Source organism: Alligator mississippiensis, chromosome 9 (assembly GCF_030867095.1).
Source record: "Alligator mississippiensis isolate rAllMis1 chromosome 9, rAllMis1, whole genome shotgun sequence".
In the NCBI taxonomy this organism is placed as follows: Eukaryota; Metazoa; Chordata; order Crocodylia; family Alligatoridae; genus Alligator; species Alligator mississippiensis.
The window spans coordinates 13,457,640-13,484,680 of NC_081832.1; the positions used below are offsets into that span (position 1 = coordinate 13,457,640).

General features: G+C 43.0%; 1 long non-coding RNA gene across 2 annotated transcripts; it reads right to left on the minus strand.

Annotated features, from left to right (window-relative positions):
- LOC132252423 (uncharacterized) lies at positions 1-26,953 on the minus strand. 2 transcript variants are annotated; one of them, XR_009464316.1, is made up of 3 exons: positions 26,769-26,953; positions 25,197-25,352; positions 1-3,685 (listed from the first exon to the last, which is right to left on the minus strand). It is a non-coding gene; the product is annotated as an uncharacterized LOC132252423 (long non-coding RNA). The 2 variants fall into 2 exon arrangements; XR_009464317.1 differs by lacking the exon at positions 1-3,685 and adding an exon at positions 17,677-23,137.
- Positions 26,954-27,041: the final 88 nt, after the last annotated feature.

Below are 27,041 nucleotides of genomic sequence, written 5' to 3' on the forward strand. Positions count from 1 at the left end.
CCGTGTTATGAAAAAACATTCATTCTAACAAATAAAATGAAGATTAGTATAAGTTTTCAGAGCATGTAATAGGAAAAGTACATGCCAAAGGTAGGGTAGACTATATACAGCAAGCACAACTTTTTGTGGGTTAAAGCTCACTTTATCAGAGGCACAATTGTACATACCAGCATTTAGGTTTAGTCCACATTCAAAGATACCAGTGTGTTATCTGGCTGCCCCAGGAGGAAGCAGCAGCCTTAGAGCCAGAAATCCTTCAATATTTGACTGCTAAAATGTATGGAAAATCTCCAACTCCCATGTATGTTGTGTGTGCGTAAGGGTCTGTACACACACAATATAGATGCTGCTGAAGGGAAAGGGAGCATAAGGAACTGCGGGCTACTATAAACTTTATGCTTCATGAGACTTTTATGACCTATCTAAAACCACTCCTATAATCAGCTGTTAAATGAATACTTGTTTAAAACAGGATGCAGCACTCTTCAGGAGTAGTGATGTACATGAAATGCAGAAAGTGAGAGAGCTTTCCCTAATATACCCCTGCTCTGCTATTGGCAATGTGTGCTCTCCTCCCCAGCACTAAGGGGACAGCTGTATCATCACCATGGCTACAGAGCCAGGACCAGCCAGTTGCCCCCTAATAGAGATCCAGTGAACACTACTGTGAATTCTGTGCAATTTTGCCAAACACTCAGTTTCACCACTTCCTCTTGGAAACCTGCCATCGCAGCAGCCTGGGAATGTTGCCCACATGCTTGTGTTGCTCATTCAATCCAGCACTCGACATTGAGATTTGCTATCAAAAGGAAAGTGCCACTTCCAGTTCTTTTTATGCTATAGGTTCCATCAAAAGACAAGATACTGTTGGAATATCTTTTTTACTACACTGTACAAGAAGAAATGGGGCTCTGTGGCCTCAGGCATTTGGCCCAAAGGCCTTGGCTGCCTTTCAGCCATCTTGGCAGAAAGCAGGGAAATGAAAGGACTATGGAGATCGATTTAACCTCTGGTTTTTAGAGGGCTGCTGCAGATCAGGTTTGAAGCATCTTTGCTCTTACCTGCTCTGAATTATAAGGATCTACCGGGTGCTGTGAATATGACATCTTATATCAGGACTCTATTCACTTGCTTTCTTTTTTCTCCACTGGTTTCCAAGCCTGGGCTGGCAGCCACACCACGCATGCAAGCTTCTGCATATGTATTTCCTCCTCTGCTCTCTTGTGAAGTCATGTGAAGTAGCTATAGATGGCACTCTGGTATCAGCTATTATTTGTGTTCAGCACTTTTCCCGCTGAAGCTATACAACACTGATCTGGGGGAGTAGATTTAATTTTGGCCAGTTTCTGAAAGATCCATTTACCTACAGCTTCTGAAGTGAAGTCAGTGTCACATGGACCATGCCTTAAGGCTGGGAAGCAGAGAAATGGATAAAAATGATAGCACAGGCAAACAAATTAAAGGGGAGGGAAAGGAAAAACACCTTTTAAAGTCTGTATCTAATTACACAGAGGGATTTTTTTTTCACTCAGGAGGATTCTGAGATACCCAAGACACTGGTTCTATAGGTTGATGCTAGAGGGATCCTCATCTCCTGTCCTCAGTGCTTAAGGTTCCAGTCCATCCCTGGGGTACTTCTGGGCAGATTTAGGAAGCAATAGTAACCCGACCCACTGGGTTCAGTAACTGGGGTCCTTCTGCTCCCCAACCCTTCTAAGATCCCCACTGAGGATTTCCAGCCTACATTTGCAAAAGGTATTAGTGTAACTTAGGCAGCTAAACAATAGAATAGCCTCCAAGTCTGTGGTGTTTAATATGAAGATTTCTCTAATTTAAAGACTATTTCATTTTATTAACACAGAGAGCATGACAAATTCACTGAGGTGTGTTGTACAGTGAGCATTCTGGGCTGTTAATTAAGACACTGGTGTCCCCTATTAACTAACTTTGCTTGTAAGGGGGAGAGGGAGATTGCAGATGCCCTGATACAAGTACTTGGGCTCTAACATCTTTGCAGTAAGTTTGTTCCCAGTGTAATTCTATTGTCTCAACCAGGTGAAATTCCCTCTTGGAGCCATAGAAAAGTAGGGCTGGAAGGAACCTTTGGGGGTCATGTAGTCCAATCCCCTGCCTGAGGTAGGATCATCCCTATTGAAACCACTCTTTGTCTAACTGATTACAAAACTAGACAGTCAAACAACACAAGCACAAGCCCTAGCACACTAATCTGCCACAGGTCACACAGTGGGACAGGGTCCTGCTGCTGCAAGAATTGTCAAAATACACTCAAGAGATCCAAAGAGAGCCATTACCCCTGCCAGAAAGGAAGGCAAACCCCCCAGAGATGCTACTAGTCTTAACTGTGGGGCAAAATTCCTACCTTACCCCAAATGTGGTAATCAGTCTGACCCTGAGTGGAGAGGGAAAACCGTTTTGTAGCTATTGTGTAAAGGATAAGCATCTACAGTAGCCTACCTATCCTTGTAGTCTCGTTTGTTGGTGTGTGTCTGTCCCCCCCGCAACCCGGTGAATCCAACAAGCAACGGTGTGTCCATCACTGCATCCTGACAACAACATCGCTCCACGCACAGAACTACTGTATGTAAATGGTAGCAAAAGAGCACATTTACTCACCCTGTCCAGCAGTTCTCCTCTCAGGTACCTTTTTAAGTCAAGTGACCCATTCTTCCACAGACTTGCTAGACTACCTTGGGCAAATCACTTTAACTATGCGCTTCAGTTTCCCCATCTATACATCAAGCCTCATATACTGTATCTGTAGCAATCTGAAATCCTTGAATTAAAATATTGTAATACAGGACAATTTTCACCTCCATTGACCAGGTGGGCGCTCTTCACAGCAGAGTGGGAGTTTAATAGTGATGCTGTAGGAGGTGTCATGTAGATTTGAGTGTTTCTTTGCACGTTCAGTAAGGCTATGTTCCGCAGGTGCTTGGCTTAAATGTGAAAAATGGAGATTCTTCTTCTATTATATATTATACTGAAGCAGCCAACCAACACAGTAGCCCCTGCCTTGTGTGTATTATAATGATATTCAATTTTATTTGATGCTGCCTCTCCCATTTTTAGCTTTCAGCATGCTACAAATTTTAGAAAGAGTAGAAGGCAGTTCAGGATTGTGGGTAGCCCCATAACCCCATTTTCTGGCAGGTTCTGCAAAAATCATTAATGATGAAATACTTCATGCTGATGCCTCAGATGATTATGGTTATTTACATTTCAGAGCTATTGTTGCAGGCTATCTGTGAGCCCAGAGACCACTGTTGACAGTAGTTTCCAAGGCTTCTCAGACAACTGAGGGCTAGAGATGTGCTTTTTAAAGTAATAAATGGAGATTCTGGTACACATCTTTTCAGCTGCAGAATGCACGTGGTCGTAACCACGACTTAATGACAACTTGAATTATTATATATAAGCAAAACTCAATGACATTTGCTACAGTAAATGAGCACTGTGCATCTCTTGTTGCAGTGTGCCTTTTGCACTCTGCCTGAAGGTCTGGTCTGGACTCTGAGGATCTCTGCAGAGGTACAGGTTTCTACCGCCTCAGGCCTGAAATAACTTTCACAGCAGATGTGTATCGTGTCCAGGAGTTTTAGGAAGGAGAAGGCTGCAGACTGTCTGACTCCTACTTGTGGTTCCATGGAGGCCTGGCCCTCCAGACCTGCGGAAGAGGGAACAGGTTTTAGGGTCTCTTTGCTAGTTCAGAAAACACAGCAATTCCTAGAGTGATTGAAAAGGCAGCAATTCCTAGAGTGATTTACTGTCCAGGCATCCCATGTATAGTTTGAGACTTTGCATTAAGTTTGATGCCAAAGGAACTCTTCCCTTTACCACTTCTAAACTTAGCCTTTTTTATTGTGGACACACACATGCTCCCTCAGCCTGGTCTTCCAGTTTTCACTATGAAAGAAAGGCTTTTGCAAAGAGGCATGATTTAGAGTCATGCTCTAAAAACAGCATGACCGTGGTTTCTTCTAATGTCTTGCAGGAAGATGTTTCACTGAGAGGGTTCCCAGCATAGAAAACCCCTGTTCCAGAAGGCCCTGAACTGACCCTGGCTCCTCCAGCTTCAGCTGTCCCGGTGAGGACAGTGGCCTGAGTGGTTCTAGTGCCTCATTAAAAAGTACATGTGACCTCTGCCTCGTTTTGCTATCCGTCTGTGGCCTGGGAAGCAAGAAAGAATCTGGCCATATAAACTCTCCCTCAGCAGGCTATCTTGGCAATGTGTGTCTCTGTCTTTTAGGCACAACCTTTCTGAGAGAAGGGAGAGACCCTTTGGGTCCCAGTCTCTCCTTAGTCTGCTGACACTTCGCCAGTTAGCTTTGGTGATGGCTTTTGTGATGGGAGATATTTGTCCCCCTGGAACTGGGCTGAAACACACCAAAATAATGACTTGCCACTGAGCAAATAAAGATAAATATAAATATAAATAAAAGGTAAATAAAAATATTTAAGAGATATTCCCATTGGGGATATTCCCACTGGGAATATCTTTTAAAAGCACCGATGTGAAGCCCAGAGGGCTGATCTTGCTCCCTGTATACTCACAGGTCCTACAGAAATAATTCTGGTACTCGCCAGCATATCTCTACTAATTGCAGTAGAGATTGCAGTAGAGATGCTCTTATTTTACGCTGAGGTGTGTGAGAGCACATTAACACTAGACTAGGCATGAAAGGATCATTTAAAAAAAATATCAAGCTGCAGTTCAGAAAACATGAGAAAAAAATATCATTTAGCTTTTGCCTTCAGGGAAGAATTCATGTTATATAACACCAAGGCCATGTAGTACTACGAATACGGAGATAAAATGAGGAAGGTATTGGCCTGGCAGTTTTTCAAAGGGAAGGAGGAGAAATTGATTTAAAAAACTGAGCAAGATAATGAAGTGATATCTAATGAGGCCACACGCATAAGTGAATCTTTCCTGAAATACAATAGTTGTAGGTTCTAATTTGGAGGAGCACAGTATGCACAAAGGGAGTTGACAGATTTCCGAGGGAATATGAATTAGAAACAAATAGAACAGACAAGCAAATATCTATTTAAACCAGTGTATGTCCAAAGGGAATTAACTGCAGACATACATTTTCTAAAAATTAGAGACTGTGCCAAGACTGGTTATGTTCAGGGTAAAGAATATGGGGTGTAGGTTGTAGCCGTGTTGGTCTAAGGACATAGGCAGACAAGGTTATATTCATTCAAAGGTGCTCACCAGCTTTGGTTTGAAATGTTCAGTGAACTTCAGTGTTGCTGGGCAGTTAAGGGGGCCATGGGGACAGGACTCACTCTCCTCCTTAGTTTGCATAATAGTGTCCAGAGTGCTGTATGCAAGTGGTGTTTGACCTTTCAACCTGTGGGCTAGATGAGGGGTGCAGGGCTGGTCGACAGACTAGACTGGACCCCCATGCCAGGCTCAGGCCCCATGCTGCGTTCACCTGGCATGGCCTTACCTGGCCCCTGAATGCACAGATCAGACCCTGAAGCTCTGTATCACATCAGCTTGCCCCCCATGCATTGGGATTGGGCCCTGGGGCTCTGTGCCACCTGTGCCTAGCCCCCACATCCTGGGATTGGGCCCTAGAGCTCTGTGTCCAGCCCTGCACACCAGAATTGGCACGCACGCTGCCCTGCAGAGGCACATGAGGCTTCCTGTGGGTCCAGAAATTTGACAGCAGGGAAGTGATGCCACCATTCCCCCACTGCCAAGTTTTTATGGGGACACCCCCAGGTCGGATGACATAGTGCAGGGGGATGAGTCTGGCCCATGGGCCAGGAGTTGAGTATCTCTGCTTTTTTCTCATTCTTAGATGGGGAAACAGGCTGGGAGGGGCTAGTGCAAGATCTCTTCTTTTTTTTTTTTTTTTTTTTGCATGTTTTTGCCATCCAGACCCTCATACTTTCCCATCATTGGTGACTGAGGAAGCGGCAGCTGTCAGAGCCAGGGAGAAGAGCACCATCTTCTTTGGAAGGTCCTGGAGGGGGCTGAGATAGGGAGCTGGGTCCTGTGATTCTGGGTCCTATTTCAAACTAAGAGGATAAAGTATCTATGTGTGTCAGTGGTAGATCTGGACAAATCAGGTCATGGTAGCAAGTGGCACCCAAGGCCTGACCCATTTCACTGGAAGACTGCTCGTCCAAGAAGGGGAAAAGCAGGAGGAAGTCCAAAGGGGCTGTGGCTATAACCTACTAGATGGTTTCCCAGCCTCCCCAGCCCAAGATTCTTGCTTTAAGATCCCCATCTGGCTTGTTTGTCCCCCTCTCAGCCACACCTGGAAATCCCTTAGGAAATACCAGAGAAGCAGTCCAAGAGAGGAGGATGTACAGGCTTTGTGCTCTGTAGCTTTGATGAACCAAAGAGCTAACTTCTGCTCAAGTGGGGTATGCCAGATATGTCCACAGTTTGCTATGTCACAATAAGGCATCTGCTGATCTGCAAACAGCTTCCTAATCACCTGGACCCACACTCACCAGGTGAGACCCTGCCAGACTGTGAGAGTGTCACAAGCGTTGAGAGAGCCAACAAATAGAGACCAGACAGCCCTGGGAGCTGGACAGGGAGAATAGAATAGAAAGTTATTGTAGAATAACTTAGTAAATTAACAGACTGAAACATTTTGAAATCCTACTTCTTCCCTCTGTAGAGCTAAAGCAAAGTGCCTCTACAACCCATGCATGCTTCTGCATACAGGACTCTATACTTGTCTGTACAAATAGGTCCTTGACTATGTAGTTCAGGAAATTAGACATGCCTCTATGTACCCAGCCTGGTTGCACAGATTCCTGTTTGCAGTGCAATGGCAAGATGTTGTGAACTTTAACGGCTGCACCAAGGGGCAGTTGCAGAGGCCTTGAACCAGCTTTAAGTTCTAGTGAGGAGAATTTTTCAGTAATTTCCCCTGTTAGAAACCATTCCAGGAGAGGGAACAGCACAGCCATTCAGCCTGCATCTGCCCCCTCTCCCCTGCTCTCTGCTGGTGATCAGTCTGGGGAAGGCATGGGGAGCAGATAGCTCCACTCCTCCCAGTCCTGGGGGACTGGAGTAGTGGAGAAAAGCCTCCCCCTTTCCCAGACTGGGGAAGGGCACAGGCTTTGAAGGTGGTGTAAGTGAGGTGCTTCCTATGTGGGGCACTAGGACATGGATTGTGGGTGTGGGGCTCTTAAAGGTGCTGTGCAGGAGGGAAGTTCATGCCCATGCCCACACTCCCCCCAGGGCAGGGAGAACAGCAGGACAAAGCCCCCCACCTCTTCCCCTAACGGCGCACTGTCCAGTTTGGGGAAGAGGCAGGAACAATGGTTGCTGCTCCCCTCCCCTCCCAGCCAGGAGGTGACCGTACAAGCATTTACCCTTGCATGAGAGTTTCTCTGACAAGGGAGATCCTTCAGGTTGACAGAGTTTCTGCTGAAAATGAAGCAGGAAATTAAGCTTTGACTGCCCAAATACCTTTAATAAAGCACAGAATGGGACAACCGTTCCACAGTTCTGCCTGGAAAAGCATGCTGGGGTGGCTAACAAGGAGACATCCCAGACAGAGGACACAAGGACTCGCTGTGTCAGTGAATGATGTTTCATCACAGCAGGTCTGCTCCCTTTGAGATAACTCCATAAAAAAAAAAAACTATGAAAGCAACACCCAGACCTTTTACTCCATCCCCCAGCTCAGTCCATCTCTGCTATAAATTAGGAGAGTGTTGAAAGTAATTACATGTAAATCAGACAGCCAGACCCCCCCTCCCCGCCTTTGTGCTTCACAGTGCACCTGAATTTCTGCATCACCCAGAGCCCTCTACATGCTGATAAGCATGGAGTGAGGGACGTTGCCCTTTGTTGACTGGGCCACAGTGAGGAAAAAAGGTTTTGTTACCTTTTAAAGCTCAGGAAATTGTCCTTTTACCTCAAGGACAAACATTTTACATCCAGCTTCATCTGTGCATGATGATTTTTCAATAGAGCTGCTTGAAAAAGTTCTGATAGAACATTTTCCATCCAAAACTTTCCATGCAAATGTGTTGGTTTTATTGAAATTTCACTTTGAAAAATATGTGGAAAGTCAGAGACACTGGTTTTGGTAAGATGTTTGACACAGTGAAGCAAACTGAACTAATATATAAGATGAGTAGGCACTGAATGTGCCTGTGAGACACAGAGAGAAATTAAGGGTTTCAATGAGATTAAAACATTCCACTGCTGCTTTGTTTGAAAGGAACATTTCAATGAATTGTTTTGAAAAAGGAGTCGTGTTTTAAAATTTATAACAAATGACAAATAACATAAAATTAAAAGTTGACATTTCAATCTACTCAAGCTGATTGTTTTTCCTCCAAAAAATAATTTTGTGGGAAATTTGTTTTCCTTCCAATGGGATATGGGGAACTAGAAACATATTTCAAAACCACTGCATGCGTTTTATCCCATACCCTAACCCAGCATGTGCACCCAGGTTCAGCACATGCAGAAGCACGTCTGGTGAATGGAGGGTAGGAAGAGGTCGGAGGTTGGTTGTGCAATGCACAGCTGTACCCTGCACTGTTACCCATGCATCATTCCTCTCCAACCTCTTCCCACTTCACACCACAAAGATGTCTGGCTGCCTCTTCAGCATTGGTAAGCTCAGGAAATTATAGACCAGCATGTCTGACCTCAGTGATAGCTAGGATCCTAGTGACAGTAATAAGGGATGAGATCACAAAAACATTAGGAGAAATCCAAGTTGATAAAGACCAGCTAGCAGGCTTCACTACACCTAAATCTTGTGCAGCAGATGTGGTGGGAATCTTTTTATAACGCAATAATACACTGAGCAGAGAGGCAAGTTGGAAGCGACAGACACTGATTTCTGTCAGACATTTGACACAGTGAAGCACAGTAAACTAATATACAAGATGAGTAGGTACAGAATGTGCCTGGGAGACAGTGAGAAATATATTACTTTGCTGGGTTGTAAAACTAATTCTGCCAAGATCTAAGAGCAATGCACAAACATTTAATTATGGGAACCTCATATAACCTTGAGTAGTAATTAAATGTGACTGTCCTCATTTACAGAAGGGGAAACTGAGTCACAGGGAGGCTGTGATTTGTCAAAGGCTACACAGCAGAACTTGAAATAAATCTTCCAGGATCATTCCATTCCGGGATTTTGCAGAACATACCAAAAATCAGCTAGTTTTTCAGAACAATCCCTTGTAAAACAGGGATGCCAGGCATCAACAGAAGGCCTTGCTACATGTAGTCTTCCAATTTCTTTTTCTTAGGAAATGAGCAAATATCCAGTCTTCGGTTAGTCAAGATTCTAGCTAGAGGGGCCTGCATAAGCAACAGCAGTTACTTCTTTTCTTTGGTTTCTGATTAATATCAAAACATGTCCTGAGAACTGGATATTAGTATTGGATTTGGTTTTCTTAAAGAGGGGATTCCCTGAGTGCTATTTGGGGCCACCTCTATTCCAGGATTTGTACATTTATATCAATAGAACAAGTTATAGTTAGGATAGACTTAGACTCCTCTGGTGTGTACAGAAATGCTCCGTGCACATTTTATACCGCTGTAACTTAGAACACTTTTTATAGCACTATAAATGTACAGTACTCTTAAACATGACAGGGGAAACTGTAATTTTTCCCCTGAAGTGCAGTTTTTTTTGGGGGGGGGAGGCAGCGGGGGGCTCTGATCCTCACTGCACTCTCCAGGCTAGGAGGCAGGGGGCACTCCACAGAGAAGTGGCTTTGGGCAGGCTCCAGTATACAGAAGTTATTTAAAGTGCTGTAAAATACACCACTTCAAATTTAATATCTCAGTTAACAAGGGTTAATTTAAAGTGCTATAGCCATTTTAAAGTGCTGTAAAGCCATGCATCTCTGTTAAGTCACTGCAATAAAGCCCCTTAAATGGTGAAAAAGTAACTCCTGTACACACCCATCATTGCTGAATTCTTTTCCATGGGGAGTTCTGGTTCACCTGAAGGTGCAGACAGAAGTGACAATTTTTGCCCAATCTGGCCCTTGAAAGCACTCTACCACTGTGACCAAACACAAGTGCATGGATGCAGAGTGCTTTAAAAAGGCACAATCGCATGACAATCTGAACACTCATTACATGAGGATTCAGATGAAGGTGCTCCAAAGCGAAGCACCTTCATTAACCTGTGTCTGCAGGCAATGGGAGCAGGGCAGGGCTGATGTAGTCCAACACTGCTCCCAGTGCTGTTTTCAGAATGGGAGTGGGGGGAAGGTAGCAGAGGGAGCTCATTCTGGGGGTTGCCCAGCCAGCACTGGGGGGTGGGGTTGGTGGATTGGAGTCCCCCTGAGGTGGGGGACTCCAATCCACCTGTACCCCAACTCCAGTGCAGCTGGGGAAACCCCAGAATTGACCTACCTCCCCTGTCTTGTCCCTGCAGAGGCTACAGAGACTCTTCCTGGGTCGCTTCCAAATTGAAGCTCAGTCCCCCACCCTGCCAACCCAACAGCTAACATCTGTTATGTCAGAAGGATCTGTCTAACTCATGACAATTTCTGTGAAGTGCCATGAGTTAAGCCAGGGAGCTGCACTTCTATCTGCATCTTTAAATGTTTGCAACTCTAATGAATACAAATGGAGCTATGGCAATTTATACCGTCTTAGGATCTGTTCCCAGTACTCCTGATTCACAGGTTACTTCTTGAACCTCTAGAAAAAAATCCTCCCCAGAGTCAGAAATGGAAAATTGGGGATTTCTAGGTTCTATCGTCTCATCCTCCCGGCTCGATTCTCCGTTACTTTGCACGTTGTATTATCATTAAGGGCATGTCTAGTTAAAAAAAAAAAAAAGGTTGGTTGCTTTGATTGAGATAGCTAATTTACTTGAATTAAAAACCTATTTAATTTTAGATTACATTGGTATTAAGTGAGGTTTTAATTTGAGTTACACTTATCTAATCAAGCTTTTTGCACTGAAACCCTCCCCTCTCTGCTAGTCTGGAAAAACCTTGTGGAGCATACAGCAAAATACAGCAAAATAACTATTTTGAATGGGTAGCATTTTACATCTGTTTTGTACTCTCTTTTAGCTGATTCAAAACCATGGGGAGTAAAGCCTACTTCCTCCCACAAACAGGCCAGGAGGTGACAGAGGGTAGATAGAGGCAAGAGACCAAGAAGGAAACAGACTACAAACAGTCCAGTGCCATTGCAATTATTATGGGCTAGTTTATTAACAAATCACACATGTACACACACTCACAAAGTATTTGGATCCTGAAGAGCAAACATTAAAACATGCAATAAATTCAATCAAATGAAACAGCTGGCAAAATGTTTCCCTTTATAAAGATGAGGTTCATTCCCCACTCAAGTTATTGGGAGTTTATCTTCAGCAGAGACAACTAAATCACTGTATTTGCCTGACTATTGATGATTAGCTGTTACCAGTATAAAGATGCAGCAACTGCTCTGTATTTCTCTGCTCTGCTCAAATTATGTTACACACAGAGAAGAGCTGGAGCTTCGTAGCACAGTTCCAACCCCAGACCTTCAGAGGCCTGAGATTTGTTTAGATCCAAGGTTTTGGTTTGAACCTTGTCTGTGGGAACAGTTGAGATTTTCCCATCCCTAAGAATCCAACCTCTCTCATCAGAGAGGACTTAGAGTTCAATTTTGCCAATGAAATAAATATTAAAGGAGCAAGCCCTTAAATGCCACCTAGTTTATCTTTAGCTGTATAAAACTACTGACCCTTGAAGACCACTGAAACTCTTGTTCTCCACTCTTCACACGCTGTCTAAAAGGAAATGGTTCAGTGATCTGAATGTTAGTTAAATATGCCCTGATCTGACACAAACTCTGTTAACTTCTAGCCAGTCTCTGCCAAATTCTCCAAATGGAGAAGGGGACCCTCCCCCAGAGCATAGTCAGTGTTTGTGGTATTCCTTGAAGATGGGAAATACTTTAAAAAAGCAGTGTGGTAAGGGTGACCACAATCTGGAATGAGCTCCCAAGGGAGGTGGTGCTCTTCCCTACCTTGGAGATCTTTAAGAGGAGACTGGACAAGCACCTAGCAAAGGTCATCTGACCCCAGCACTCTTTCCTGCCCAGGGCAAGGGATCAGACCCGATGATCTACTGAGGTCCCTTCTGACCCTAAAACTCTATGAAATCTATGAAATCTACCATCTTTCTTCCAGCTGTAAAGACACACATAAAACAGCCACCTAACTACCTGGCAAACCCCTGCACCCTACCTTCAATTCCAAGCTTTTTTTTTTTAATTTAATGAACCAATTCTCTATTTTCCATTGTATTTACTGCTATTGTGTATTTGCACGTTTTATTTTTATTTTTAAATGCTTACCAGCTTGGCACCCTGGGGCTTTTTTTTCTTCACTAATTATCCTTTTCATCCATGACTGCTTACTTTTTATAGATCATTCCTCATAAAAGACTCGATATTTTTAAAAGCCATCAGCCCATGGCTTACTCTGATCTACACCTCACTGCAGAACCACACTGGCTACCGAAGCTTTTTCCATTGATTAATCTGAATGAATGTCAGTGGGACAACAGCCAGTATTTCTTTAATATTTAACACTGGCTTGTGGCAGACCCAATTCAAAAATCACAGGGCTGTGGGTGGGGGAGGTCCAAGACATGCTAACAGTCAGAGAAAGCAGAGGAGTCTACATATGACCCGATTCAAATGTATTAGCTAATTGGGATTGGGTCAGTTGGATAGAGTGGGTTAGCCTTATAGCCCTTGCAGGAGGTAGCAAAGTGCTATCACTATTTTACAATTAGAGAAACCAAGGCAGAAAGAGGTTAAGTCACTTGCCAGAAGTCACAGAGAAATTTAAGGGCAAAGCTTGAGCCAGAACCCAGCAGTCCTAATTCACAATCCTCCTGCTCAAGCCACTATTGTTGTATATAAAGATCTCTGTAGCCTGCTGCATAGTATCAGCACAACACAGGTATTTGCAGAAGGCTCTCTTTCAAAGGGCAGGAAGAAATGACTTTGTCAAATGAAAATGAATGATCAGCACAGGCTGAGGTGCACAAGGAAAAAGGATTCATCAAATAGTTCTACAGATGCGATAAACATTAGAGGGAAGCCTAATGGAGTGGAACTTTTAAGTGAAAAACTATGAAAGAGAGAAACCAATTTCAAGGTAATGCTTTTTATATTTACATAGCTCCTGAAATGAAACCTCCATTTTAGTTTTGGTTGATGGGTATTGTTGCCCACCTCGACTACTCTCTGTGGACTTTTGTGCTTGGAAAAATAAGAAGGATATTTTGATGTTCAGAAAGGGAGCATGTTTGCTGGAGGGAAACTGTGTTGTCTAGAGGTTACAGAAGGAGACTGGTAGCTAGAAACACCTGCTGCCTCTCCCAAAAGTCAAGATGTGAGACAGTGGCACAGTCATTAACCTATTTGCTGCCTAGATTTTCAGTGCACAGAGTTGCATGTATAATTTGTGCAGCAATTTATTGACTTTACATGCAAAAATTGCTAGTGAATGACTGCATATTCGGTTGCACTCATAACATGTGCAATCACATAGATATTTTTGCACATGTAAAACACTAGCAAAGTGTGTGCAGTGTCTTCTAGCACCTGTTCCACCTTAGGATAATGGTTTACTACTGCTCTCAACTAAAAGTTTTACTCCATTAACTTAAATAGCAAAGAGTTGTGCTACAATGCTGAAGGTTTTGCTTTCAAAACTGTGCTGATGACCCTTGCAGATTATACTGAAAATCCTTAAAATGGGGTAAGTAGCCCTTATCAATCTCTTGAGATTTTATTTATTAAAGTTGATACAGTATAGTGACGCACTATGTACGTGCTAAGCTTTATTACTACTGATCAGGCAGGTAAGTGTTTATCTATCCATCTACGGTTTTATATCACACCCATTGCTTTTTTGTCCGTGCCCCCAACATTCAATTATTCCAATGAGCAGTCTAAATATAGGCTGGCTCTTTAGTAAGCTCCCCTGCCCCAGTACGCCAACATCGGCCTGCAGGGAGGAGATAGTGTGCTGCATCTGGTACCGAGCCTTTTGCTGCCTGCAGATATCCCCAGTATCAGACAGAGCTGTTTGGACAGCACTCTGAGCCATTAATCCTGGCTAGTATGGAAATAGTTCCCTTCTGATTGTCTCCGTGTTCCCTTGTACAATGAATACACCCATTAACTAATTTTTCATTTGACTGAAGGACAAACCTCCTTTCAGCTCACTGACAATACAGGCCAGGTAGCATACAGCTCTGAACACACAGCACTGCTGACTGGTGTTCTTCATGACTCCCCATTGCTGCTCTTGGCAGCTTTCAGGACGTGCTGCTATTTCTAGTTGCTTTTCAGATTCATGACCGTGTTCTCTTTTGTGTAGCAGGAGCTGAATTTCCATCTCCTACTGACGTAACATAATGGCCTCTGCTGCATCATATGTTTCCTCGCACATGCCTTCTATCTCCCTGAGTCTCTTGATTCGCAGGAGAGTGATTGTATGGAATAATAGCTCTAATTCTTTCCCTCCACCCTGGGCTGCCCACTGCTGAAGGAACTCCGGTCTGGAGTGCTGGGAAGGGTAAGACCAGCCCTCAGAGTCTCCATATTCCTCTCCCACCGACACAGAACAATTAGACAGATTCATCTTTAAATGAGCAGCTTGAAGATCACATTCTTTTGAGTGGAAAATCCCCAGACCAATTTTACACAGGAGACCTGGGTCCCTCCACTTTGTCACATTATTTTGCTTCTCCCATTTTGATTATTGATGAGAACAATTTGCTGTACGTGATGGTTTATTCAGCAGGAACAAACTAGGTGTACACAAGAGAGAGGAGTAAGTATCCCTGTCCTCTTCACGTGAGATTGGGTAATACATTTCCTAGTCTCTGTACACATGTCCTGTCATTGATTCATGTTTCTGTGAACAACTCTCTCATTTGCATATAAACAAATTTGGTTCTTTCAGGCTTCACTACCTCCTCAGCTTGCAATTTGGTTTCCTGCTCATGTCTGGAACATGTTCCCAATCTGTATCTGTCAATGATACTTAATGTAAAACCTAAACATTGCTTCTCTAGTAGGGTCTCCTGATGGCTCATTTTGAATGTGCCACTAGGTATTTTTTATGTAGTATGATAAAATAAATAATAATAGCAGCTTTCTACCTAGGGATCTTCACACACTTTACAAGCAGTAAATTAAGCTTCACAACTCCTCTGTCATACAGGTTTTCCTTGTCACAAATGATGATAATGAGGCACTCAAGGCAAATCCCCTTACATCTCCTCCTGCATTTTCTGTCAATGCAGGGTTGTTCTTTACAGGACATTAGCTAGTGGTCTGTCCAGTTTAGTTTTAAGCATCTATTCCTTTTACAATCCTAGCTGTGCTTTTATGCAGCATACTGGGGGCTCTGCTAATTTACAGTGGCCCACCCCAAGCTGCCAATAGGCTGATCTGCATCCCACAGTCTCCACTGGATGACCACATCCTTTCCATCCCCAACATGTCCTGGCATCTCTCTGCCTCTGGACCACTCTACAAATTGATACAAACCACTGTGTATGCAGACTTCATTAGGATCAGTGTAGGCACTGCTCCAGGACCAAGGGGTTTCTTCACCTACTTTCTGTGGCTCATTTTTATTCTCTCTGTGCCAGAGAGACTAAAAACAAAAACCAGATTTATTCCCTTGTACCTTTAATCTTTCTTCATTGCTGAGTTCTTCCAGTCCCCAGTGCATTTTTAGGTTAACTTGCTCAAAGGTTCACTATGAATCAGAAGCAAAGTCAGGAATAGACACCAGAGCTCTGGCTTCTGTGCTAACTACTCAACTTCACGTTCTCAAAATAAAAAACTGCCAGCACAATTATTTTCACTAGAGTACCACCTAAATTATCCACTGTCATAATATTTGAGAGGTAAATTGATAATATTTATGGTAAAGTGTCTCTTTTTAAAAATCCTTCTTACTGAGCCTTTAATATTTGAAACACCATTGGGATATTTTTGTATATTATTACAAGTTTATAGCAGGTGTGAATTTGCATAAGAGAAATCCCATGCTTTCTGTAATCAGATTCCTGCAGCTAGCTGAGAGATTCCTTTTGATAGATAAGTTCTTAATAAAAAAAAATTCTTCCAGAGTCCCCCAACTCCGATCTGCATTGTTTTCCCTGGAACTCAGATTTTTGATCAACACTCCTGGTGCAGCAGTATTTTGTGCTGAGTAGGGATTAGCACTTAGCCTTGATTAATCAGGCAGACTTTTTCTCTTTATTCAAGTTTCGTAGTACACTATTGTGTACTATACTTCTTGTTGCCATTCTCTTCATATACTTGTCCTCAGCACTCAATGTGTTTAAGAGGAGGCTCTTGCTTAGATGCCAAGAGTAACATGAAGAATTTTCAGCCCTGAGAGTTTATTTAGAAGGCAACAACTTCACATTTTTTAATCTCTCTGCAATGACTAATCCTCCAAACTTCCCCCGAAGTAGAGAAGTATCATACTCATTTTAGAGTGGCGAAGTGAGGTAGAGGCTTAGTATTTTATCCATGGACATGAGTCCGTGGTACAGGCAGAATTAGACCCCAGGGGTTCCCAGTTCCCAGATGCATGTTTACTCCCGTAGCTGCTTTCCATTTTTTGTAGGTGCTAAAGTATTGTTTAATGTTTTACAGTGAGCATTTCACTCCTAAAATCATAGAGACAGTGGAGATAGGGGAATAGATTATGTACACACAGGTGCACTCAAATCTTTGGATTGCCTGGAAGGCACCAGGCAGGCTAAGAGTTAAATTTCAAGATATGTCACATATGAAAAAACATGTTTTCTTTTGACAATTTTTTCTAATGGAAATAAATTACTTTCCTTTTTTGAACTAAGACATCTGATCAGATGAGTCTAGTTATGCCAAGATCTGAGCTTCATTCATTCATTCATTCATTCATTCATTCACTCACTCTTCATTTGCAGAACTGTACAGGTATTCTTGGATCTTTGGATCCAAGTTACCTTGTAGCGTGCAAAACTTAATTGACGTGACCAGCAAAGCTGTGTTCTGACAGCCACACTCTGAGCACATCCACACTCACAGCTCCTCTGCAGCAGCAGAGCCCTCCTCTCTGCCAGTCTCTGTCTCTGCCAAGTAGAATAAGGCTTCTGCACCAAACTCAAACTACGTGCTCACACTCCTTCTGGCTGCTGCAGGGCCCTTCCTCTGTTAGCACAGCCCCTGCATGGAGCTACCAGAAGCACATGGGTAGTTTGGCAGGGGTGCCTGCTACTTACTGCCAAGACTTCTGCAGGGTAAGTACAGACATAGGCCAACACTGGATGTTTTTATCATCATCAATTTGTTACAAAGAAATTATTCAAATACACATGGCTTATCCTAAACTGTAAGTACCTCAGGGCCTGGGCTACATCTTTCATTTTTCTCTCTAATGTACTGTACAGATTTACTGCACTGTATAACTTGCAATGGCAGTCTATAAGGAATGCTGTCAGGAAAGACACAGGATTTCTTTGCATCTTTGCTTTAATTTTTGTTTTATATGTATTGAGAATCTCAGCTAACATTTGGAGATCACATCAGCATGTGTATGCAGGTGCAAAGTATATCCATGATTTCATACATTAAGACCATGTAAAACTGCAAGTTAATTCTTATGACAGGAAATAGGGATTCAAAATTTGTGGGGGGGTTTTCCTACCCTTCATTAATCCTTTGTTCCTGACTTTCTCCAGTACCAAAATTTGAAGGACAGTGAAGATTAGTTTGTTGTTTGTGTAGGTGCTAGATATTGCCATTCATGTAACTCAACCATCCTTATCACATCTATGTAGCTTTCTACAAACTTCAATCAATCATCTCTCCTATACATAGCATTGTCCTCTTGCTATAGACCAAGGAAACTGCTTCTAGGACTGTGGTAGGGCGTGGGAAAGAATGCCACAAACAGCAGAACAGTAAAGCAAAAAAGTTTCTTTTCTGTACACATTTACCTAGCTATTGTATCAGAAAATACGTTAAAAAAGGTGAGTGTACAGGACTATTTACAGGATAAAATACAAGCAGCCACTTTTACAACATTATATTTTCCTAAATTTAACACAAAGTGCTTACCATATGGGATAACATTTTTAAAAATTTTACATTTTTACTTAAAATTTAAAGTAAGTAAAACTTGAGACATTGTGTAAACCAGGATATTCCCTTCATGTTCACACTGCAACACATTGCCACAAGTAAATAAACAGATGTAGTTTAGAAAATATAATGGCAATTTGGGCTGTGTGTAGGCTATATTAACACCTTTGGCTAATTGAGATATTCTGATAAAGCCCAATTAAATTCACAGCACTAACAAGCATACTAACAAGCCCTCAACAGTCAAAGAAGGGGGCCAAATACATCAGTAGTGATTAATCAAATACCATTACCAATCACTAACAAGCCAAGACACAGGAGATCTATAGATTTCAATCTAATCTCAGCCTAACAGATCAGCCATAATGTACAACCTTTTCTGACTTGAAGTGAATCAATGCTTTTAAGAATGACTAAAGTACTCACAGAGGAGTACTAGCTAACCTCATCTAATTTAGAAATAAAACATGTGTACAACTAAACCACTGAAATCCAATAAATTCACAAATTACCTTTTAGCTATAACACTATAAAATCCCTTAATGCAATTCTGGACTCCTTCACCTTTTCCCTTCTTAAAATAAAATTCTAAATCCAGTAATAAACTGAGGGAGGCAAGAGATGTATGTAATAGAGCTGGAACTAGCCATCTCAAAGAGGGGTCATAGCACACAGAACCTAACAGCATTTTTATACAGCTGGAGTGACTTGTGGTTGTGTGTGGTGCATTCACAGATCTCTCAGTTCAAGATAAAGAAGCCAGAAACATTGCTTCAGTCACTTAAGCAGCCCTGGTGGATTGAAATGGTTGGTTAATTCACTCACTGAATGACAAAACTCATGAAGAGCTAGTTAGGGCTGTAATTCACGCTATACCCTGTTGTCACAAGGCTGCTAACATGATTGTTTTATGAGGAAATAAAGCTTGCAAGAAAGGGTCAGCCCCAGAAATCTAGATCTTGACTCTACCCATTAGAAAATGTTTCATCGGAGAGACTGGCTGGGTCCAAGAAATTGATAATGGCTTATGGACCACCAGTACAAGTCAGTCTGGCTCAGACATCATCCTCTGTTGGTGCTCTGTATACACATATCACAAAATATATCTTTATAAATGGCAATAGGTGGCCATTTAAACAGAAAGACTGAGATCGCTTTCTCCCCAGGATAGTTCCCTTTGGAGAACAGGCAGGGACACTTGTACTGCTGCTGTGGTGGGAATGAATAGGGGCCTTCGATCTCCAGGCCTGTCAAGCCAGTTTTTTCAGATGTCTGGCTTTGATCTCTAGGACCTTTTAACAGCATCAAGTATCATTGGCCAAAGTCATTGGTTTCTGGAGATGCAATTTTACTTCAGGCAAAGCAGCTGCATCATTTGTACCTGGTCTGCATTTGGCCAGAGTTTAAAGGAACACTATGGGGAATGATCTGTGAAAGTGAATTAATCAAGTAAACCTCAACCACTTCACAGGGGAGACCAGGATTTCAGCTAGTAGAGGTCAGTACAACTGCATATCTTTAGGGGAGCTATGCCAAATGCACCAGCAAAGAATCTAGCCCATAGTATCCCTGCTGTGCATGCTTAGGAAAAAAATATTTTTTGCCACTTTAGCATTGTCATTGTCATGTAGGATCAGAGATGGATGTAGAAGGTAAAGCACAGGAACCGGGGCTTAAAGCCTGGCATATGCTTCCGACTCAGGAGCTTTCACCTGTGCCTTTACTGACAAAGCCAGGGCTGTAGCTGTCACCCATGTATTTATGAGCACTGCACTTCATTGCAAACGCCTCACTCTCGGTTTGTTTAGTGGACACGTTCCTTGGCTTTACTTATACCCAGAAGCTGGTCAAACGTCGACACTCCAAGTGATTTGACTGCACAATTGTGAGGAACGTATTCTGCAGGCATGTCCCATGACAAATAACATGAAGTCAGGCTTTGATCCCTTCCCTCCCTGTGCTGGGCAGCACACTACACTACTCCAATACTTCGCAAGAGCCCCCACTTATTTCAGGAGGAACATTTACAAAGTTTGGTACTATTCAACATGACAAAGTGACAGAAACAGTCCTACTGGGGCAAGAAAGGCAACTGGAAATATTCTCCCTTCAGTGATCTTTGTGCAGATGGACTTTGAGGGCAGACATCGGTGTGAAGCATCAAAAGAGAAGCCAGCCAGCCAGCTGTAGCATGCGAGTCAGGCAAATATTTACTAATATCTATTTATAAAATTATTTTAGAAGTATCTGCTCCTGTTTCAGTATCTCTAATATTAAAAACGATCCCTCACTGTCTCAGTAGAAGCTGCCCTTATATGGATGCTCCTCAGAAACAGGTCCAGCTTGATAATGCAAAACAGGACTCCAAAAACAGCTCTGATTTGAACGCCTGGGAAAGGCCAGGGATATTGCAAGTTCTTGGGAGGCTAAGTCTATTTTAAAAACCAAGAAGCCCATGTACATTCTTGGTTAAAGGGAAACTGTCAGTTTAAAAGCCCTTAGCCAGATCCTGAGGTGGTGTGAATTAGCACCCTTCCAATTAACTTCATAGAATTATGCCAATTTATATCCAGTCAGATCCCATAGCTTGTTAATGTCCATATTTCTCTGTGAAAGGACACATAATACTTTTTATTTTTAAGCACCCAAGAATTTTAAACATCCAGGTCACTTGTAAGGAATATACTTCTTGCATTTGTTTTCAGCTACCTAAGTTAGGTTGCTGAACACCCAACTCACTTTTTAATAGTCATTTTTATTGTCAGGTCACAGTGCTTTAAAGACACAAGCTTATTTGTTCTTAAAAAGATGATTTCATTGGAATTTTCTAAAGAAATAAGAAAATATTCCTATTGGTCTTCAAATTTATAAAATGTATTTTTTTACCATATGTTTTAGTGTGAATCCAATTTAAGTTGACATTGTCCCTTTATGATAACATTTAGCAAATTAGGGGATCTTTACAACTTTAAAAGCTTCTCTGTTTTTTTTCTTTTTGTACACGGCATCGCTAGTCCATGTAGATGGATGGCTGCTCTCTGTTTGATTGTCAATTATCTGTTTATATTCTATCAGATGCACAGTTTTGCTCATAGCAATTTACTCTTCTTCCTAATTAGATGTAGCAATTAGGATATCTTGTCTATTACACTGGAGTTTTCCTTTAATGAGTCTGCCTGCACTTGAATTGTCTCTCAGACACCTGTTTCACCATAGAGCTAAAATCTGAATTAACTCCCTGTCACACCAATTAGAGCTCTGCTTCTGTCATCTTTTTCCTGAATTGTCTTCTGCCATTGGGGAGCTCCCCATGTTTGACAGAGGGCATCCTGCCCCTAATCAATATTCATTATTTTCTCAACTGTCAGCTGGTAGCAAGTCCTGTATGAATCTCTGGGACTTGTTAACAGCCAGCTTGCCATCCCTCTGTGAGTAGCAAGAATCTGTATACCTCTCAACAGGCAACTCTGGCCATTCAGAGCATTCCCTGCCTTTATTCAGAGCATCTCAGTGACCTGAGCTGTGGCCATTCAATACTTTGTTTTTATACAAGCCTTACATGACCTTCTTAGTAATAGTATCAGAGCATCTCAAAATCACTTAGGGGGTTTTACTCACAATGCTCTTGTAATATAGGGGAAAAGGCTCTTCTTTTTCCAGGTGGGGAACTGATGGTGAAGAGCAAACCAGGGTAGCACAAGGAATGAATGGCAGAGCCAGGAACCGAGCCCTGATTTCCTGAAGCCAGTCAATATTCTAGCCAGCCGATCACCTTTCCTACATGCCCAAATGTGTACTTGCTATTCTCTTTCTAGCTACCTTTGTTTGCAAATAGTTGCTGTCTGATTCTGCAAATGTTGTCTGTATCTAAAGAAATGGAGAATCCAGAAAGAAACCTATTAACACCTATACAAGTGCCACTCAGGCCGATCAATTCCTTTCAGTCTCATCTTTGTCTTTCACTAAATTCCATTATTCTAGCCTGGAGTCCCTTGGTCAGAGCCAACATGCTGTAGCTACAAGTAATCCAAGATGCATTTAAAAATAGCCAAAGAGTATTTGACTAAGTCAGTTTAATACACACTTCAAACGTGGGGGAATTTGACAACATAAGGGGAGACCCAGTATTTTATCTCTTTTCTGCTAGTTACCTTTGTGCATATTACTAGTTTGATCTTAGCGTCATTCTCAGATCTGTCTTTCACCCAATTAATACTTGGTCTCCACTTCACAGGCATGCACTAACAAGACTGAAGTCTGAGCAGCTCCTTTCTCTGGCTCTCCCCAAGTTTCAGCTCTTCAAAAGGTATCCTGTACATCTGCTGCCTTCTCGGTGCCCCCATTATCAGACAGTTTTATTGGCTTAGCAGGTGTTTCAGGATTGAGATCAAAACTGACACCCATCCATACAACAGTGTCACAGAAAAACGCAACAGAAAAACCAAAAACAGATCTCAGGAATCTTAATTCCTAGGCTCTGATCTAAATGGTAATAATAATGATTAGTATGCCTAATTTGCCCTCAAAATTACTGCATAGATCAGTTAACTGGGAACAAAGATCCTTATAATTAATTTTTTGTAAACAGAGTTACCTAGTTTCCTTGGATATTTATATTAGTTGTGCATACAATTTAGGTACACAGTTATATAGGCATTTAACATACACAGTTGTCCATTTACTTTGTTTAAAATTCTTGCCCTCTTTGTCTTGCAGCATAACTAAAAGGAGGTAAGTCCTTGATACTCAACAAAGACAAAATCCCGGGAACACCGTGTACCTTTCTATCCCCAAAATCTCCCATGGCTGCCAGTCTATCAGTGATGTGCTGCCAACATTTTAACAAGAGCCTTCTCAAAAACATCATGTGTCAGGTCCCTTCTGGTACTGAGTTGGGAGTCCTCTTTGTTCTTGAGCTAAACAGGCTTCCCAGAAGCACTGGCTTCTCCCAGAGCAAAGGTGATCGGTTAGCTGGGGATAAAATTAACGCCTTTTACTGGGGATTAGGGGAAAATGAAGACCAATACTCCTAGAACTAGGGCTTCAAACTCTGAGCAATGCAAGGCTGTAAAATTACAGGGGTGTTTTTTTTATTAATATATTTCATGTTCCAGGTCAAAAAAGCCCCATCAGTTCCAAATCATATCGACTGAGCAGAATTCGATCATTCCAAAAACCACATCAATTGAGCAGGCAGACTTCACTCATTCTAAACACCAGGTATGGTGCTACAACTGGCAAGCATCCTCTGTCTCAGGCTCTCACCAGGGGCTTCAGATACTCCCAAATCCATTGGCAGGCATCCTACGCACAGGCCCAAGCCCAGAGGTCTTGGGATTCAGATGCCTCCACTTGATAGTGGCTCATTTGATCTGAGTTGCTGCTGGAGATATAAAGATGAGAGTCTATGTACTTCTAGCAGTGCTGGTGGTGGATGCAGGGTGTGTTCCCCTTGCAAACACTCCTGTTTCACACTAGTTTCCTCAGGTCACCTAAGCAGAGGGCCACCTAAGCAGAGGGCTACAAAATGTAACAAACAGTCCCAAATGTAGCAATTTGTGGATGGCCCTGGAAAACAGCACAACATCCCTGCCCCCCACTCATCTTGCATGAAACAGACCTAAGGGTTTCTGGAGAGGTGTGCAAGATGATTTGGTGGGATGCACTATACTTTAAATGACTTCTTCAGGCAGCTACTAGGTGGGGTGGGCACATAAGAGTGATCAAAGTTCCCTGCAAAAGCAGAGTCTGGATGCTTATTCCTTTTAACCCCCACAATTGCTATTCAGCTGTTTATTCTGTGCGGCTTTTCAAGATATTTGCTAGGAAGAGGATTATGAACTTATTTTTTTTTAAAGATGCGAGATAGGATGCCTGCTTATAAATCCCTGAGGCTGGCTCTGTTAATGAGCCCTTGAACAGAAGAGTTTCTGTGCTATCAGTAGATCATCATCACCACAGTTTACTGCAATTATGCTGCCAGTTCCCCATTCATCTGTTTAGGCTAAAAACACAAAGTCTTCTTAATCACATGGTGATAAATGCTTGTCTGAGCTGATTAATGGAAACTTACAAAATATGGAGAGAGAATATTTTCTAGCAGGAAAGAGTTATTTCATTTTGACAGAAGAATATGAATAATTAGGAATAGGGAGCCAAATCCTGGCTCCTCTTTTGGAAATGCTTAGCTGGAATAAGGTAGACAAGGTTATTTGGGCAAATACAATATCTTTTATTAGACCAACTAAAATAGTTGGAAAAATTATTCTTTGCAAGCTTTCAGGTGCAAGCACCTTTCTTTAGGCTGAGGAAGCTTGTAGTTGGTCTGTGCTTGTCCAGGATGGATGCAAAGAAGAATTTTTCCAACTATTTTAGTTGGTTTAATAAAATATACTTGATTTACCCAAAGAACCTTGTCTGCCTATGTCCTTAGACCAACATGGCTATGACCTATACCCCTGACATAGCTGGAATAAAAATGCTTTAGCTGGTTCTGTTTGCTGGGGGGGTATTAGAAATCTGGCAGGATTGCCTTGTACTGAGGTGAACCTGGGCAATTACAATGCCATCTACAGGGCTATTCCAGTTGACTCTGGGACTATTCAAGCTTGTGCTCAGGAGCAAAATTAACCTTAGACTTCTTCCTAGGCTTGGGCAACATTAAGATAGTGAAAAGCCTTTTACACCACAGCTGAGCTGCACTTGCAAAGTGTGCTCGGGTGCACTTGGGGTCTAGCTAGAAAGCAATGTCTGCAGGATATGGGAATGGTATAAAACTTCACACATGGGGAAAAACAAGCCTAACTTTTTGTAAAATATTTAAAATTTGATCCTGCTTCAGTAGACTTGACAAAGATTTTGCTGCTAACTTCAAAAAGTTAGCATTGCTTAATAGGGGTAAGGTTAGCAACTGTATTGAAGGGGGAAAAGGGGTCTTTGTATTATGTTCCCAGTCTTAGGCTATAACCTGTACCACAAGTTTCTTCAAGTTTAAACTCTCCCTGTTGGCACCCATAAACACACAGTTTACCTGGTGTTGATTTGACGTGCTGTGTTTTGTGCAGTCTCTTCTAGTATTATTTCTATAACATTTCCAGGATCCTACGATAGTTTTCTGTCAACAGGGTATTGTCTCTTCTGGGATTTGGAGTTGCAAACATCAAATCATCTTTTGTTGTCTTCGAGTCTGAAGAAGGAGAAAAAAATACTTTAGTGCATGAGCCAACATAAGCAATACCTGAATCTCTGCAATGTCTCTCTTTGGTGGGGCTTTGGATCTGGTGCTCGACTAATCTCCTAAATAAAAGTCATCATAAAAAGTTCCAAATATTTTTCTTGTTCTCTCTCACAAAAGCAATTTTGATTAAAGTCTTCTTTGATCTAAACAGGTCAAAAATATTCAAATAAAGCAGTGTATCACTACCTGCCTACATTTTTTGCCAAAAAACAAATATGCGATTTTCTGCGTACACACAGTCACATATTGAAAGGAAACAGTTCTTGAAAAAATCCTCTCTATACTTTAGAATCAGTACCTTAGTAAGGCCATGTGGATAATGCACTAAACTGGGACTTGTGTTTCCACCTCTGCTCTAAACTTTCCTTGCAGCCCCTAATCTCTCTGCACCTCAGTTCTTCTCCTGTAAAATGGGGATAACATTTCTTTTTGTCCTATGTTTTCTCTTGTTAGTTTGCAGGCTCTGTGGTTTACTCTGCCTAAAGTGATCAGCAAAATGGGGCCCCAAACTTGACTGGAAATTTAGAAATACTGTATTTATTTACTTGATTCTAGGATGAGGGGAACCCCCCCCCTCATTTTAGAATGGAGTATGGGGGTGGTGGGGGTAGCTCCAGCCTCTAGTCAAGGGTCAGAGCCATAGCCCCAGCTGCTGCTTGTCCCCCTCACCCCACCATCTCCCCCCTGCAGCCTCTTCCCCCATCTCTCCCTTGCATGCAGCCTCTGCTGCCCTGCCTGCCCCTCTCCCTCCCTTCCCATTACCCTTGCTCTGCACTGTCTCTGCTCTTGCCTGGGGTGCTGAGCACCCCAGCCCAGCCCTGTAGCAGCAGTGTGCAGCCCACTGCTCAGTGCCCCAGGCTAGAAGTGGGGCTGAACCTGCTGGCCCCGAGCAGGGGCTGGCAGAGGAAGTGGGTAGGAGGCAGAGGTGGCATGCACAACTGAGCTACTTGCCCTCCCCACAGCACCAGCCTTCTCCCCTGCAGCAGTGGGGGGAAAAGGGCTGAATTCAAGGTGACCGGCCAATAATTAGGTTCTAGACCTGGAAAACCATCGTGCCTATAAATATTCCAGGCCTAGAATCTAATGATGGGGGACGGTGGTCATCTTAAATTCAGGGTCGTCTTAGATTTGGTACGTTCGGCTGCTTTTGCCCGTGCGCAGCTGTTTCTGGTCATGTTGTGGATGGATGCCTTCTCCGGAGAGAGGGGATCCCCTGCGCCTCTGCTGATTCCCGGGTTTCTGGGGGAGCCCAGGCTGGGAAGGGAGGTGGCCATGGCGGGGCTGCTCCCACCAAGCTGCAGGTTTCTGTTTTCTGGCTTGCAATAGTTGCCGTTTCCTTCGCGCTGCGCACACGTGTGTGCCCACCCCGTGCTCGCACGGTGCCACACGCGGCCCTGCCTAAGCGGGGCAGGGGCAGCTAGAGCTAGGCAAGCCCCCGGGCTTGGAGAACATGAGGCCCAGACTCCCCCTGCCTCAGTTTCCCGCCAGCACCAAAGGGACAGCTCCGGGCTTTGGGCTCCGCTGGCCGCCGCCTCCCAGGAGCCCCCCGGCCCGCGCCGCCCCCTCGCTTCTCTCCTCCCCTCTCTCCTCCCCCTGCCGAGCCGCCCGAGCCGCACTGGCCGGGGCTCCCCGGCGGCG